Source organism: Elgaria multicarinata, chromosome 7 (genome assembly GCF_023053635.1).
Source record: "Elgaria multicarinata webbii isolate HBS135686 ecotype San Diego chromosome 7, rElgMul1.1.pri, whole genome shotgun sequence".
In the NCBI taxonomy this organism is placed as follows: domain Eukaryota; kingdom Metazoa; phylum Chordata; class Lepidosauria; order Squamata; family Anguidae; genus Elgaria; species Elgaria multicarinata.
This window is the reverse complement of record NC_086177.1, coordinates 35,295,174-35,312,845: the sequence shown is the minus strand read 5'-3', so window position 1 is coordinate 35,312,845 and position 17,672 is coordinate 35,295,174. Positions and strand designations below refer to the sequence as shown.

The following is a 17,672-nucleotide window of genomic DNA, read 5'->3' as shown; positions in this document are numbered from 1 at the left end:
AGTAATCTGAATAAGATTCTTATTCAGATCACATCACGTTTGGCCTCACACAGTTAAGAACTTCATACAGAAGTCTGAAAACACATGATTATAGAAAGAGCTAAGCGCTTATGACGTGATCAACTGGCTACAAATCCATGGGCACGTCAGCATACATTATTCTGCACTGTTGAAAAAAAGAGATCTGTGCATGACACAGCAAACATCACTGGTATAGGGGCTGGGTGTTTCAAAGGGGAATGTCAGTGCCGCAGCTATCTTAAAATCCAACTAATCATATGTCTAGGAACCTCAATTAAGAAATGTCAGATTTCATCATGGTCTAATAGCATAGGAGAGCCACTAGTAGCCCATTTAGCTGTAAAGATTATCCCGATGCTTGCTGAAAAGGAAACCTAATCTCTTCCCAGATGAAACCAACTGGAAATTGAGAGCAGTATGATATGCATCAATTTGTAATGCTGTTGTAGCTCCTTCGCCAAAGCTAAGTATGTCTGGGCCAAGCCAGGGCCAGAGACTACCTAGGGAGAGGATTAGGGTGGCTGTTTATGAATTGCCACAAAAACAAAAAAGGCATCATCAATAACAACAACAGGACAAAAGAGGATATGAATGGCACAACATTTGCATATGCTCATTTAGATGTACGGATGCAAATTTAGAAATAATTATTATAATTTAAACAGAAATACAGTACATCCCATTGTAGTGCCTGCCTGGTTAAGCTGCGGTCCAGGTTCTAACTGGATGGGTAACAGTTCTTATAGCATCACCCGGGTGGTCCTAGACTAGCTGCCAGGGACTGGTGCCCTAGGTGAACTTTGCAATCGGGGGACCCACCCCCAAACACAGTTCTAGGCTGAGGTTTTTTGGTAAACTGGGAAACATTTTGCCCTTCTTTTCTATTTAGTGAAAAAGCAACCCACCCACCCCACACACATCTTCAGAAGCAGAAATATTATCATTTATAATAAAACACACCCCAAATTGTTGTATTTACTAAGCAGTGTATCAGAACAGAGGGTCAGATAAAAACAACAAAGGAGACGAGCACAGCCTCTGTGAAGGAACAGAAATCCTATTCACATCACCTAAGGGAGGTCTCTGGAAGAAGGGTCCTGGCTGCGTCCTCTGTCCTCAATTGCTTTCAAAGGGTTTCCCTACCATTCTTTCTGGTGCTACATTTCGGATTCCCCCCAGTTCTCCGCCACCTCCTTGCCAAAGTTCTGAACTGATTGCTTGCAGAGCACTTGCCCTAGTTCCATGACTCCACCTGTTGTGGGGGTCTCCCCTTGCTTTTTGCCCTCTCCTGCTGTCCTTCTCACCCTCCACATGCATGAAATTAGGCTAAGTCCCTCATGCAGGCCTCAGGCTACAGGTTCCCCATTCTAGCCCTAAGAGAATACCACTGAATTCTATGAGAATGGAATTGGCATGCGCACTAGGGGGTGGCTGCCCACAGTACAACATGGCTAGTTTAAATGGGCTCCACTAGACTAAGCACTAGCATTCTCCCAATCTCCTAGGCGCTGGTCATCAATTGATGAATTATGAGCCACAACTGAGTAACGTAGTGCTATACTATGGGTCACACCTGTGGCACCACCACTATCATTTAGGCAGAGTGACATCTCGAAGACATCCTATGATCTTGTGTAGCAGAGCAGTAATTTGAATCTGGATCTGCCCTACTCAAACCAAAGGTCTATTTTATTCTACTGGGGCAGTGATTTTCTGAAGATACATCAGAGCAAAGCTCAGTATAGACAGTACATGCCAATTCAGAGAAGCCTCTTCTCTATCCTCCCACATCAGCTGTAATTAGTTGCCTGCATCTCTCAAGTGATTGGCAATTGCAAAGTATACAGTTGCTGTCAACACAGGGGGTAGAGAATCTGCCTGTGTATTTTAAGTATGCAGGACCACCCACACAACACATAACCGAGAGGAACAAAAGGCAAGTTCTTCTTGGATACAGATGTAAAAGTGGAGCACTATAAATAAGGCTTAAAAAAAGAAGGCAAAAAAATGTATCATCATATGTTAACTAATAATATTCTGTTGTACAAGCCAGTAGACTGAGTTAGATCAAGTTTACTCATTCCCCTTCCCTTTCCTGCATGCCTCATCACATCTAACCTCTGGGGTTTTGTCAGACTGAAAGTTACCCTTTTTAGAACATGTAATTGAATAGAGATTTCAAAAGAACTTGCTTTCTAATGGATGTCAACCGGCTGTGATTAATTCCCTCTTTCAGCCCTGCTTACTCTCTCTCTCTCCTCCCTCCCCTAAACTAACATTGTTCAAAAAAAATAAATAAAGAAAGAAAGGCAAAATACAAAGTGTTGCTGTCACACACAACCCATATATATCCTAATGAGCTCACAATAAGCTTCGCTGAAATGTATCAAGGCTAAGCAGCAGTGGTAACATTTGGTGGATTGGTCCCTATATATTCAAATCCTAAATACTAAGTGCTAACTCATTCTCTGAGTGCTGATCCTTATGTAGTCACAGTGGCACCATCCATGCCAGGGCCAGTCCCACCACTGGGCAGGGTGAAGCAGTCACCTCAGGCGGCAGATGCTGCGAGGTGGCAGGATGGTATAGTGGGAGAGAGCTGTGTGCCTCATGGCCTGGCGTATGCTCCCAAAGCTAGCCAGCTGCATTCAAGTTCAGTGGAGTATGCTGTTCCATCAGCAGAAACAATCAACAGCCAGCTTTTGAGGTGATGAAATGTCCTCTTTTTTTGGCGTTTCACAAGTAGCCATCTAGTGACTCTCCCACAATAGCCAAACAAAGGACTGATGATGCCAAGTGTCAATTGTATGTGGGGAGACAGACAGTGTAGGATGGGGCTGGAATGGTGTATCCCAGAGAAGGATATGTCTGAATGACAGAAACCCTGAGCAGGGACACTCCACAGTGCAACATTTTATTGTAGGTCCCACTTTTAACTCTTAATTCTAAACCTCCCTATATCTATGTGTCTCATTAGAAAAGCTTTAAAGATGACCATTTTCATAGTTATATTTTCTGAATGTCAGAACCTTTAGCAAGTCGGCAACTAAAATGTGTGGGTGGGGGGCGCAGGGTGGTGGTAGTTAAGGTAGTTACCATAGGAGCCTCACCCTAAATGAGTTCTATATTATGGTTGTTTTATACTATTAAGCACTCAGAGAAATTTGAGAAATAAACAGGACAAAATCAGTAAGAACCAGCATGGTATAGGTATAGTAGTTAACTGTTTGGGCCTAGGATTAGGGAGACCTCACGTTTGCTCCACTCATCTCATTGGGTGACCTTGGCCCAGTCACTATCACTTAGCTCAGCCTTCCCCAACTTGGTGCCTTCCGGATGTGCTAGATTACAACTCTCAGAACCCCCCAGCCAGCATAAAGCTTCTAGGAACTATAGTCCAAAACAACTGGAAGGCAACAAGTTGGGGAAAGCTGCTGTAGTCTAACTTCCCTCACAGGGTTGTTGTGATGATAACATGGTGGTGGAGGGAAGGGTCACAATATACACTTGTGCTCCTTAGGGGAAAGACAGGAAATAATAAATCATGCTTTTTAAAAAATATGAAAGGGCCCCCCAAAAGTCAGGGCAGTATCCAACAAGCACTCACGCCCCCCCCCACTGATTCTTTTCCACCGCGCCGATTCCATTGCACCATCAGTGGGTCCTGCTGACTGCATTGTGCAAGTGAGACTCACCACTTATGCAAGGGAGAAGCAGGATATGACACTTTGAAAACAGATTCACAACAGTATATGCAGTGTGTCACTACTGTTATAAACTGTTTTAAAACAGTAGTGTAGATCCTGCCTTAGTCCTTCCTAGGGGCAGCCCCCAAAGAAGTGGAGATGCTCATTTCTGGAAAGAGGCAGGTCACAGGAGCTCCCTTATGGTGGGGGCTACTTGTGCAACGCAATCGGTGGGGTAAAAGAGAATTGGTGGGGTGGAAGCGCCCTGCTGGATTCTGCCCTCAGTCTTGTAGTCTGGTTCTATGCCTGTTTCCTTAGAAATAGGTTCAAGAGGGCTTACTCCCAAGCAAGCGTGCATAAGATCGCAGCCTAACGTTTACAATTATTTCATTTTGTACAAAGCTCCAAGTGCTTGTCTGGCATCTCAGTGCCTTTGCAGACATTTGCCAGAATACTGGAAGACAGCAGCAGACTGATTTCTCACTGAAAAACTGCCTCCGCCTTTCTTTATATCCCAGTAAGTCAAATGGTAGAAACTTCCTCTTTGCTGCTGCTATTATTATAATGAGCACTGAAATTCAGAAAATGGGCTTGGATTAACTGTGAGGGAGGCAGGTTCCCACCTATGGCTCTGGTATTACAGACGTCTCCAACAGGAAGCCAAAGAAATATCCAAAATATCTCCTGACATCCATTTTTTAAGCCAGAACTCCATAGTCTAAGTCATTCTCATTGGCCTTTCTATTACGACGTTTGTGCCAGACAGATTCTGAACACATGCAATAACATAACATTCAACAATAGAGGAAGAGGAAATGGAACAAGGGACAGATTTAAATAAAATTCCTGCCTTGTGAAAAATAAAGAAAAGCTCTTAGTCCAGCTACAAATCTGGCCACAGCCCGTCCAAAATAACAGAGTGATATTAAAGATATTACACCAACAATTTGTTTTTATTGACTTCAGAGTTTACTCACTATATGAGGAGACTTTTGCCAACCTAACATGCCTCCGTCTTACTAGTATTCTGATATATGTGCCAAGAACAGTGTGTGTGTGTGTGTGTGTGTGTGTGTGTGTGAAAGAGAAGATACACACACACACCAGTCTTCAGTGGGGGAGTGTCACTGTTTATGTAGCCAAAACTGCAACACCCATGCTGGGCAGCCTTAGCAGTACAGTCACATCAGACTCAGGGGAACCCCAAAGTTTGCAGAACTACCTTTTTTTTTTTAAAGAAAAAAGACTAATTGGGAGAATCCTAAAAACAGTTCAAAGAGGAGTGAGCATGCTCAGTGGCCATGAAATGCTGGTTGTTGAAGGGAGGTGGGGGGAGTGGAAAACCGGGTGGAAAAGGGAATGGAATTTGCTCCATACTGGAACATTTTGTTGCAGGGCCGACTTCCGTACTGTTTTACACATTTTACTATTTAGAATTCCCTCCCTTTTATAAAGCAATTAACCACATCATATCATATTTCAAAAACACTGATGCACTTTCAATACTTGAGTGTCAGGTATGAACAATTCTTATCTATTTCCATGAATGTCACATAAATAACACTTACGTTTACAATGTACACCAGTTCTGCAGTACCTACACTTTAAATGAGTAGTGAAGAAAATAATCTATTTCCCCATTTTACAGACCCTGATAAAGCCATTTGCCTTTAAATTTAGCTTTCATTCATAGTGTCCCATTCTTTCCTTGAAATACCAGAAGCTTGACCGGTCCAGCTGTAAAGAAAACACACACACACAATACATCTTCCTCCCTGCTGATACCAAGTACAACTTTAATTCTGTAGTGCAGAGGTACAACCTGATGCCTTGCAGATGTTTTGAACCAGATCTCCCAAAAGCTCCAGCTAGCATAATCAATAGTCAGGTATTATGGGCGTTGTAGTTCAAAACATCTGAAAGGCACCTGCCGTTGCATTAGAAAGGAGAACAATGAAAACCATCATTCCCTCACCATTACCTCACAAGACTAGGATGGGTGTGTGTCATTTCCAAACTGGAATCATCCTGAATGCTGATGAAGTCAGGAGGGGGTTGAGTAGAGATATGGGTTAATTCCTCCCCTCAAACAAGTATTGTAGTAAAACATTTGTGATTGCTTCACTACAGTCCAGTTCCTGACTTATGATGCACTGCAAAGCTTTTGGAAGGGAGTTGGATAATATGACATAGTACAATATTGAAGGCAGTGAAAGAGCAAGACCTGGTAGCGTGCTGAAGCGATCACATCACTTTGCGGTCAGGCACCTGCCTAGAGCTCACACCCAAGAAGGGGCCCACTCACAAGAGCCCCTGGAGTTGCTCCTCCTCTTTACCTCCCTCTTGCTCTGGCCCAGAAAATGGTAGTGATGAGAGGAAGGAGCAGTAGATGCCACTGTTACTTGCTCACTGGCTCCCTGCCTGGCAAGTGGTAGCCATGATGAGGAAAAGGAGGCGCAACAGTAGCAGCTGGTGGCAATAGTGATGAGAAGGTAGACACACTGAAGAAAGGTGCCCATTGAGGGTGTCTTGCCCAAGAGCTCTCAAAAACCTCGAGCCGGCACTGTCACTTCATCATATTTCTAGAGGGCAAAAAGGCAAAGTGGCATTCTACCTGTTGTCAATATCTTAAAACGGCCATCTCTACGGGCCCTGAAATCTACGGCTGTGCAACCCCTACCGATCCGCTCCGGAACTGGATCCAGAGCAAGATCCGGAGGTCTGGATCGATATTCGCCCCCCATTTTGCCCCCCTCCCCACTTACTTGCCTCCATGGTGGACAGCAGAGGTGGGTAAGTGGGGAAGGGGGGACAAAATGGGGGCTGAAAAAGCCCCCTCCCCCCTTACCTGGCTCTGCTGCCCGCTGCTGCACAGACTCCGTAACGGACTGGAGCACACCCCTACCGAAATCTTCTTCGGGAACAAGACTTGGCAAAGTTATAAAATGTTCTGTCAGATGTCATATAGTGGACACCGACTGCCTAGGGTATGAACATGCACTGTGATAGATTGAATTTCCTTAAATAATACACGTATGCTCAGTTTGCATTGGCACAACTTGTTCTTTTACTCTCCTGACTGGGAGGTTGCAATCCTATACCCACCTACTAGGGAGCAAGCCCCATTGAACTCAATGGCGTGGATAGTCCCAGTATTAATATGCCAATATTTACTTGAGAAATGGAGATTTGGCATAATTAAAGAGTTTGGTAATTTAAAATGCCACCTAAAAACATGACTGCACTTGTCAGAAAGCTGGGCATTTGAAGCTGTAGAAGAAAATTAAACAGCTATAACCTATCATTTATAAAAAGCAACATTTAATTCTAACTGTTGCAATTTCGATAAGCCACAAGTATTTTCTGTTATCCGAAACTCAGTCCTACAAGTTTGTAAAGTTTTATTTCATCACTTCACTTCACTCAATGGAGAAAAGGTGTAATTACATGACATTAATTACTCACATTAATTACTGCCATCTGAATTCTGTTAGAGTGATGGTAGGAATGGTTTTGACTTCAGTTGTGTAACAATTTGATTCTCAAATGCTGGTCGTCCGGATATCAGTCAGAAGGAAATAGTCCATTAACATTCATTACTTTGGCATCTCAGAAGTATGCATAAATTATTCTTTGGAACAATTTTCTTTGGAACTCTAGTCTTCACTGTTGTGACAGTAGACAAATACAAGCTAACACACTGATGTGTCAAATTCAAAAGATACCTTTGATGGTGCAGCACATCCTTTGAGAGAACAGAGCATCATAAAGATCTGAGGAAAGCCCAGTAGTTCTGCTTCACACAGTTTTAGGCAAACATCTATGGTTCTGTCCCATGTAGGTTTATATAACAAAGGGAAAGAATCCCACAACGTCTGCAAACCTTCAGTTTTTAACGTTTTGAGGCAGACCATATTCACCTACTTTCATGTTGAAATAAAATTGTGTTTTGATGGGAAAACCTGATGCTGGCCTGTACTTTTTCAAAACTGAACATGCAGAAACAGCTTGAAAGTAAACAGAACTTCAGAGGTAATGAAACTCCAGGCCAGGAGCCGACTTGAACAAACTCTCTCATACACCCTGTACAGCATTGCTAGATCTATTTCAACAGCTAATTCACACATCCAAACCCACTTCCTCACAGTCAGTCTCCTTGCAACTCTGATCACATATTCATGAAGTATCCAGATGGGTAGGTTGGATGATGTTTCCTTCCCATAATCATATTGCCCAGCCAGAGCCAAAGGTGTGGGGCAGAACCATATTATTCACACTGCCTAGGTTTCTTCTTTCTTAATAGATCATACACATGTTGTATGAGGGGTATGGAACTGCGCCATGGAGAAACACAACTCATGGGAAAATACAAATTGGCATAGAAATGTGGGAGTCTGTTGTGGGGGGTGAGGAAATAGAAAACAAGTGGGGGGAAACCAAGAAAAAATGCATTTTTCCAGGGATTTTTGGAAAATTGGGGAAGAGATGTTCCCCCCTAGTTTTTCTGTTGTACCCCCCAAGCCTTCGCATCTCAATGAAAGGTGAGAGCAGGCTAGTTTCTCAAAAAACAAATGGGCAGATTAGTGGCTGAACATTTTGACATATCTTGGGTTCTACAAGAATTAGAGACTTGTAGGGTTGTTGTTGTTTTTAAAAAAAATGAAAGCTGGGATTCTGGAGATAATGGCTGATCTCTGTGGTGGTGGGGACTGCATCCCAGAGGACACCAGTGAGGGAGGAAGCAGCAGCCAGGCCCCTCTCCACCGTGCCTGGGTCCAGCTCCAGCTGAGAGCCCCCTCCCTCCTGCTACCAACTGTCTCTGGAGAGGCCACCAGTGAGGGAGGAAGCAGCAGCCAGGCACCTCTCCACCGTGCCTGGGTCCAGCTCCAGCTGAGAGCCCCCTTCCTCCTGCTGTGAACTGCAACTGCTGAACTTTCCAACTAAGATTGTAGTGCCTGAGTTTGCTCTCCTTTTCCCCCTCCTCCTCCTCCCTCCCAATCCCCTTTCCTTTTGTGTCATGTCTTTTAGATTGTAAGCCTGTGGGCAGGGACTGTCAAGAAATACTTTTGTAAGCCGCCGTGAGAGCTTTTTTTGGCTGAATGGCGGCATAAAAATCCTTAAATAAATAAATAAAATTAAAATCCCCTTTCCTGCAGACACCTATGCAGGTGGAATGCAGTTCCTTAACTGGGGTTAAGGAGAAGCCATCACAATATCCTCTTGCCTTATGTCTAATCTTGCTCTCGGTGATAAAACAAGCCTTTTAATAGCAACCGCCCACCTCAGAAACATCCTTCTCAAAAAGTTCGTAAAGGCTAAACATGGCTAGCTCCCAGAAGTGCTGCAAGACATTTCCCCCAATATTTATTAGGCTTTGATATAATGAAAATCAATACAAACCAAGTCTGTTCAACAAGACATTTAAAATGAATAAATCAGGCACTTGACAATCAAGTATAACCAAAGAACCCCAGTGACCATTTTATTTGCACTTTGTTTCCTTTTAAAATGTAATTTTTAATGTTTTTCTTCTATTTCTTCACCATTCTAAAATCCTTGGATGGGAAGCAGCATCTAAACATCGTAAATAAATAAATAAAGTGTCCCATGCCTAGTTTAACCCACACAGTTGAGACCACAACCAAGAGGAGGAGCAAAGAAGATAAGCTGCACCAATATGCTTATGGAACAGATAGCTGTGGATATGTCAAATGTATCCATTGGGTGTTTTTAGTTGTATGTGTCCTATACATGTACTTTTAGAATATTTTATATTCTTAATTTTGAATTACTGTTAGCTGCACAGAACCTAGAGCTCAGGTGAGAGAGAGAGAGAAAGCAAAGTATCACAGTAAAACGGTATCTAATAGCAACTGCCAAACCTAAACTGGCACAAACAAGATACTTCCACTTCAAAAGCATTTTGAAGACTGGGTTATTTGTCACAGATCATATATTAGAGTGGACTGCATGTGGTCCTCCATCATTTAGTGCAGCCTCTATCATACTGCTGAAATCTGGTGGCAGTAAAGCAATTGGTGATTTGCTGCTGAAATTTGGCAGTGTGATGGTGACTGAAAAGGGCCAAATTTACCCGTAAAACATGCTAAATGTATTTATTATTTATTTATTTATTATTACATTTATATCCCACCTTTCTTCCCCTTGCAAGGAACCAAAGGCACCTTACATGATCCTCTCCATATTATTCTCATAACAACCCTGTAAGGTAGGATAGACTGAGAGTCAGCAACTTGCCCAGTGTCACCCAGTGAGTGCCATGGCCAAGGACAAGAATCCAAATGTCCTGAGTCCAAGTCCAACACTCTAACCACTACACCACACTGTCTCTTAACCTTTTCAGCTTTTGTGTCACACTGCTGAAACTGGAACTGTTTTGCTGTCAAGCCTGTTGAAGGGTGGAAATTCACCCCTGGACTCTTCGCAGTTGCTTACCCATGTCATATATGATAGAATTAGGCAAATGAACAAGACAATCCAATAACTGGGATTGCCAGACAGCACAAGGGCTATCTTCTCTTCCCACAGCCAGAATAAACAGTGATGGTGAGTAGTGACTCATGCCCTGTCCTTCCCATGCAACCCCTAGTTTCACACCACTAGGGTGACCCTTGCTGTAGCAAAACACTTTATTGCAATAACTCTGCAAGAGTAAACTATAGGTAATCCAAATTACCCTGTTACAGGCATAGGAGCGTTTCTCTCAATGAATCAGGCAATTTACTGTTGGTTCTGCTCTAAACCAAATGCTAGATTAAAGAAAAAAAGCAATATTTTTAAGAGAACTTCAGCTTTAATAAAAATTTTTTGACAGCCCTCAGGTGGATATGTAATGGCAATAAAGGACTGGAAACAAGAAAGCAGGCAAATAGAAGCCCAAATCCATGTTATTTTTCATTATTTTAAAATCTCTCTCTCTCTCTCCCTCATACTCATACACACTTACACACACCCCCCCCCCATGATTTATTTAAACAGCTGGCTCATGTTTGTCAGATTTCACATTAACAATTTGAGAACAGCCAATACTACCAACTTTCACATTTGTGAAAGTGATCCCTAAATTATGGCAATTTACAAGTATAAGCAATTAGGTGCCACCTTCTACTCATCATATGTTTCTGATATACCTGCATCACTGGGGAACAAATTCTCCTCCACTACAGGCAACAGTGATAGTGAGATGATGAAACAAAATCAGTGCTCGGACTACAGAATGGTGGTGGCAGCTCCTTGGCTCCTGGCTTTAGGACAGTGCTGTACTAAAACCCCACCCACCCTTTTGCAACACCTTCCTTTCCCTGCGAAAGAGGCAGTCATTCTTCTGCCTCTTCTGTGGGGATGCCGAGAATATCAGAGAAATTTCTCAGGGTTCAGGGCTTCCATGGTTACTTTACCGTAAGAAGTTGACTCAGGAGTTTATGTATGCTCTTTATTTATCTGCTTTATTTATCTGCTTTCTGAAAAGTCCCCTAGAGGACTTCTTCCCTTGGGGCTTTCCAGCGCTGCTGCCTATTGAAGGCCTGAGGCATTTTTTGCTTTGGTTCTGTTGTTATTAAGTCCTTTTCAGAAAGCTCAAGCAGCCAGAGAGGCCACAAGAACAGAACAGGATAAAAATCAGCAGTGGTACACCTTGAATAGTTCCTTTAGAATTCTGACTGGTTCTCACTGAAACCCAGAGCGGATTCACTGCCCCACCGACATCAGAGCCACCAGCCTCCACTAATAAAAATGGTAAAATAAAGAGCACGCACACCTCCACCGTCACCCCCATAGCCAGCTCCTTACAGGAAGATAAGCACTGAAGCCCTGCACCCTGAGAAATTTCTCCGAAATTATCACCCATTCCCACAATTATCTGTGCAATTTCTCTTCTTCTCGCCTCTCAACAAATGCTTGAAAATAGATAGATCAAAAGATTTGGCACAGTGCCACTTTAAAAGGCTAAGGAGGGTGTGTGTAATGGAGACATATGGGCATGTCTCTGGACTAAATTTGGGCGGAGTCAGGGGCGGGGCTTCTGGATTGCATTAAAGGGCCCTCCTACCTTTCCCCTGCAATTCATACACTGAATCAAATCAATGCCTCGGTTTTTCAGCTTGGCCCACAAGAATGCCTACTTTGAAAGAGGACTAACATCAGACTAAATTCATTCCTAGAGAGGGAAATGCGGCCATTCTACCAGCCTGCAGAAAGACTTAATGAGTTTTCTCTTCCCTCCCCATTCCTATTTCTTTGTGTGCTGTGTCTAAAAAAAAAGAAAAAAAGACACAATCGAAAAAGTTTGTAAACCCGTGAACAAGGATGGTCTTGTTTTATTGATAATACATAAGCTACTCCAGGAACCTTTCTGGCTGAGGAGCATAATAAAAAACTTTAAATAAAAATAAATAAATAAATTGACTGAATTCATTCAAGCGACATAAAAACACTGCAGTCTTGGTGGTGGCAGAGACATGATGGAGGCAGGTGGGTGTGCTTTTTCAGCACTGTGTCAGTGTAGGGCTGATGACTACACAGTGGCATCCCACGCCATGTGCAGTGATTCCCTCAGCAGCCATCATGCACCTCCTCGATGTTGAGGAAGCAACTCCTATATCTTCATTGCTGCCTTGTGGTGGGCACCAGATTCCCATACCCAGTCGGTGGCGGAAACTGGTAGCCCATCAACAAACCAGTTCATGAGCTGCCACTTCTGTTTATTTTGCGTTGCACTCATCCTGATTGAGAAGTACAAAAAACTTGGAAGCAAACTCCTTTCTAAACAGAAACCTATTCATTTATTTTGGGAGAAAGCTCCCTTGCTTTTGGAGGGGCTTGTCCAGCATTACTACAGCCTACAAAGATCACTTAGTCTGTAGATAGTCCTATAATTTTGTTCATTTATTTATTTATTTCCCTTCCTCCAAGGAGTTTAGCTGTGCCCCCTCCATTTTATCTTCACCACCTTGTGAGGTGGGTTATGCGAAGAAAGAAAGCCTCACGGGGGGGGGGGGCATATGACTTCAGGTCTCCTCAATTTAAGTTCCACACACCAGCCAGCCATTGCTGCACTCTTAATAATCACGTTATTAAGTCAATCGTGTTGCAGCAAAGCCCTCGCTCGTGTACCAGCATCATCAGCAACAGAATGTCAAAATCTTTCCCTTTTCTATTTCAGCCCCCCTTGAATGCAACACAGGTTACACATGAGGTTCCCCCCTCCGAATATTTCTTTCTAAAACTTGTTTTCTAAATAACTCTCAAAAAGTTCTCCAGAGGGTCATGTATGCTCAAGTTCATCGATTACCGCACGCCTCAATTGCAGTCAGGATCGCAAGAGAATCTCTCTGTTGCCAGAACAGTGACCGGCCGATCCCCGCTCATTCATACACGTTGGGTTTAGGGCAGGCAACTTCTATCGTCAACCACCATGTCGGAGCCTGACCCGCACAATCAGACAAGACGATTTTGCAGACTCAAGCAAAATGGATACGCCCCCGACTGCTCCGACTACACAGCAAGAGAAATTTCTGTTTTCTGATCTTGCCTCGCCTACCTGATCTGAGAGGCCACAAAGCTTCTTTCGCATTCTCTCGCTCTCTCTGCAACAGCTGTGCCTTTCAAAACTGAGCAACAGTCCCTGAAGTGTCGTGCTCTGAAAATACATCCATCCCCCGCTCTCTCTTTCCCCCACAACCATAACACACACAGCTCCTTCTCTCTCTCTTTGGATTCAGGGAACACCCCCCCCCCCACACACACCAAGTTATAATAATTTACCAATTCACTCAGAGGAAAGGGACACAGAGAAAGCCGGAGCTAAGCAATAAATCCAATTAGCAGCACTGAGGCACAATATAAAAGGTGGCGATGGTGTTTGGGGTTCAACTTCTGCTGCTCTGTTTTCCATGTTGCCTATAAATAAACACGTCCTTGTTTCCAGACGTATCAGCTGCTGTCCTCCCCCCCACCCCGTTTCCCCCTTCTTTTCTGTCTCTCTCTCTCTCTCCCCTCACACGGTCTCCGAAAAAGTCATAATGCCTTGAAAGTGCAGAAGCTGCAAGGAATGAGAATATTGCGCTTACCTCCGCACCAGGCAGCGATTCCTAGCTCCTTGCCGAGGTCTCTGAGGAGCAATTCATTTCGCACAAGATGAGGTGCAACCAGTTTCAGAAGCAGGACATGCTCCGGGAGGGAAGGGAAAGGAAACCACGAGTCCAGCCTATTCCCCTTCCCCGCTCAGCCTTTCCCTCCCGTTCAATTCTAAGGCTTTCGACTATAAATCAAATCGCCATGCGGCGGCGGCGGCGGCTGCAGCAGCACTCGGCCCTTCAGAGGCATTTGCATGGAAACAGCATGCTACATTTTTGGTGGGGGTAGAGGGCTTGTTGTTTTAAACACAATTTGTTCTGCTTTTTAATATGCAGTTTGTCTCCTTCTGCGGGGAATTACTCAGCAGGTCACATGACTCAAAGCAGCACAATTATATAATTGAAAGTATGCTTAGGCTGTTTGTTGGGGGGGGGGGAGGGGGTGTCGCCTGGAAGCCGTAACGAGGAGGAGAGGGAGCCCGAAGAAAATCGCAGCAACATGGAAAAGTATGTTCGAATAAAGGCGGATGCTGTCTTTAAAACTAACACACCCATACACACACCCATGGTCGTCTGTAAGAGGAATTCAGGGCTTACACTCTAATTTGAGGCATTGGTGCTGAACTGTGCAACTCAAAGTCTACAGGAAGACCGGAAGAATACCAAATTGGCTAGCCCTGCCAACTTTGGGGACACAGGAAGTTGCCTTATAGAGTCGGACTCTTGGTCCATCGGGTTCAGTGTTGCCTGGAAGGCGTGGCAGCTGCTCTTCAGGGCTTCAAACACGAGTCCTTGTTCTCGCTTGGACTAGAGATGCCTAGAGATTAAACCTTGGAGGTTCTGCATGTAAAACCTGTGCTCTACCACTGGATGCAGGCCTTGTGTGTTTCTTACCAAGGCTGGGTGTATTCTGAGATTCTCCACAAACTGTGGCCGTGTGTCCAACTTTACAGAGGACAGTTCACTATTTGAAGGTGTCCTCTCCATTTGAAGGGCTGTCCGCTCTTAATCTGGTTTAAAAAGGCAGAACCATAAGAAAGGAGAGCAAGGCGGGGGGGGGGGGGAGGCTTGCAGGTGCCCACCTGCAGTTAGCACCTGGACAGTTAACAGGTCACCGTTATGTAAATTATAATAGTGACTTCTAAAATGTACATACGACACACATAAATGAGGAAATGCAAATTTTATGCAAATGTGTGTCATTTGCGAGTGGCAATGCTTATTTTTGATGATGTGGAAGTGGCCAACCTATGTACAAGTGTAGGAAAATTCCTTCTTGACAGGAAATGTGGAGTCTTGAGAAAAAGGCATCCATGAAGTCATTCCAAAAGAAATTTAATGATGGGGGAAACTTTGCACCACCCAATATCTTATTGTTCACCATTTTGTGTCTCTGCTTCATGGCTCAGAAGGGACTTGAACCCAACTCTCTCCAATGGTTGTCTATGGGCACAACCTTATGCATATTTTGACAGGAAGAAAATGCTGAAAGTCTATGCTTGCATGGAATGCTGAGAGCTGGAGGATTCTTTTCTGTCTAAACATGCACAGGATTGCACCTTAAGTTGGTCTGCTGCAAAAGGGGTGGGGAATTTCTTTCAGCTCAAGGGCAGAATTCAATTTTGTAGTAGTTCTCAGGAGACCACATTCCAATGGTGCCCAGGGCCAAAAGCAAAAGGAATGGGCCAAAAATGGCTACCTGGAGAATGGTGGGAGTTACAGCACCATGTACATTGATGGTGCTATATAAATAAATAATAATAATGGGCTCTTTTCTGTCTAAACATGCATAGGATTGCGCCCTAAAGACCTTCCTACCAGTAACTAAGCCTTAGGAGAGGCATTTCAACCTTTTATTGGGGGCGGGGGGGATGATTTGCAAAAACTGGGAAGCCATCAAATTACTTGAGGCAGGGCAAGGTAGTGGGGCCATCTGGAAAATGCCAGGTGGGCTGGATTTGGGCCCCCAGGTCTGTGGTTCTGCACCCCTGTGCTATATCATGTTGGCTCTTTGCATTATTTTTTGTACTACTCTTTCATACACAGAGGACAATGTTCAAAACCATGTACTCATGAAGAAAGGGAGCCTTTGCTGACTTCAGTGTGGCACAGTTGACCGTGGGCCAGCGCAATTCTTTTGCTCCTGCGGCTCTTCCAGAGAAAATATTTAGATGTGCCCAGAATACTTTTATTTGACTGTGCAGTACTCCATTTCCGCCAAGTGATTTCTGCAGCTCATACACTTTTAAAGCCTTTACCTAACTGTCAGTACAACTTTATTTATACTATCCTTCTCTTATTAATTAGCGCCCTTTTATCCATTTGATCTGGCTAATGGATTTCTCTCTGCAATTGGTTTAATAGCTTCACTTAAATTAATTGATTACTTTTGCTCTTCATATCCTTTCCCCGAGAACATCATTCTCCATAAAGGGCTCACCTACAAACCACTCTGCTGGTGGTGATTCATTGCTGACCTTTCTGTAATCTGGACCAATGGCAAAGGAAGTCTGGAACAATTCAAGAACTCTTATCAACTCTATGCAGCCAACAATCAAATGTGCATGCAATAGCACCATTGCACATTCTTGCATCTTTTTCATTAATGTTCTCAGCATGGAAACAAGACGTTCATAGATCTGTGAATTAGGGACATGTGAATCAGCAAAACCTGAGCTCACTGAAATTCTCAGAATTCCATCTCAAAGCTCATTCTGACTCGAGTCCATATGAGATTGCAGGAGTCACTGTTTTTCTTTTCTCTTGAAAATCCAAGCATATTTTCATGCATATTTTTCCATACGTACATATCAGTTGTACACACCTTTGAAATGTATGTATTCTTCTCCCATTGGTTAAAGAATATTTGTGTGCATCTTTAAAAAGCACACATTTTTCCACGTGCATTTTCCGAATGTACGCATGTCATCTAACACATTTTGGGTTTGTTTATTTTTGCAAATCACATTGCAAGCTCAGAAATGTACTCAACCACAGATTACATCTGAATCTGTGTTCAGTCTAGATTGTGTAAACTGGGTAAATCCTGTTCAAAAATGAACTGAAACTAATTTCTCATACACCCCTACTGTAAATTCATTGATGCTCACATTTACCAAAACGTATCAAGAAGGGGAGGGGGAAGAGAAACAGCAACATAAAGGGGAGAGAGTCTAAAATTTTGCCATCATATTAAACATCTGCAACAACACAGTCTATTTCAAATGGGTTAAAGAATGCAAATAGCCCAGATGTCATGTGTGCTATGTTGGGGAAATAGCTCTCATTTATTTGTTCAAGTATATTTAGACCCTGCCTTTCCACCAGAGGATGCCCAAGGCAGCTAACAATATAACATTTACAAACTGGAATAAACACGAAAATAATACAGAATAAACAATAAAAACATCTAAAAGCAGATATAGCAGCAAATTAAAACCCCACAGCATTAACCAGATGGATTAACAAATGCCTGCAAGAATAGATGCACCTTTAAGAGATGACAAAAGATCATTAAAGAAGTTGCCAGATGGATCTTCCACATTAGAGTTTTGCAAAATGTGCATATCCCCAGTCAAGACTCTGTCCTGGGTTCCCACCAACTTCCCCCTGACAAGGGCAGGATAGCCGATACCGTCATACTTAATTTCGAATTTAGAAGTCAACAATCACAACAAAAAGCGAACAGAGCCTCTTGCAAGGCATTTCAGTTCGGTGTCTGTAAGCAGGACTGGCCCAAGCCGTTTTGCTGCTTAACGCAAAGGACAAGATGGTACCAATACCATCCCACATTCAGAAGCCAACTGGAATGGCAATTGGACAGCCCTTCCAAATATAAGATGCCTTCAAAATAGAGGACTGTCCTCTGGAA

At 43.4% G+C, this 17,672-nt stretch overlaps 1 protein-coding gene across 3 annotated transcripts in view; it reads right to left on the bottom strand.

Annotated features, from left to right (window-relative positions):
- The window catches only part of PHACTR1 (phosphatase and actin regulator 1), a 288,343-nt gene that overhangs the window by 137,568 nt on the left and 133,103 nt on the right, over positions 1-17,672 (bottom strand). The window contains exon 1 of one of the 3 annotated variants that reach the window (XM_063130400.1): positions 13,491-13,592. The exons of the other annotated variants lie outside the window; for them this stretch is intronic. The gene's annotated coding sequence lies outside the window, so the exon portion shown is untranslated. Of the gene's footprint in view, positions 1-13,490; positions 13,593-17,672 lie in introns of those variants that run through there. 3 annotated transcript variants of the gene reach the window in all.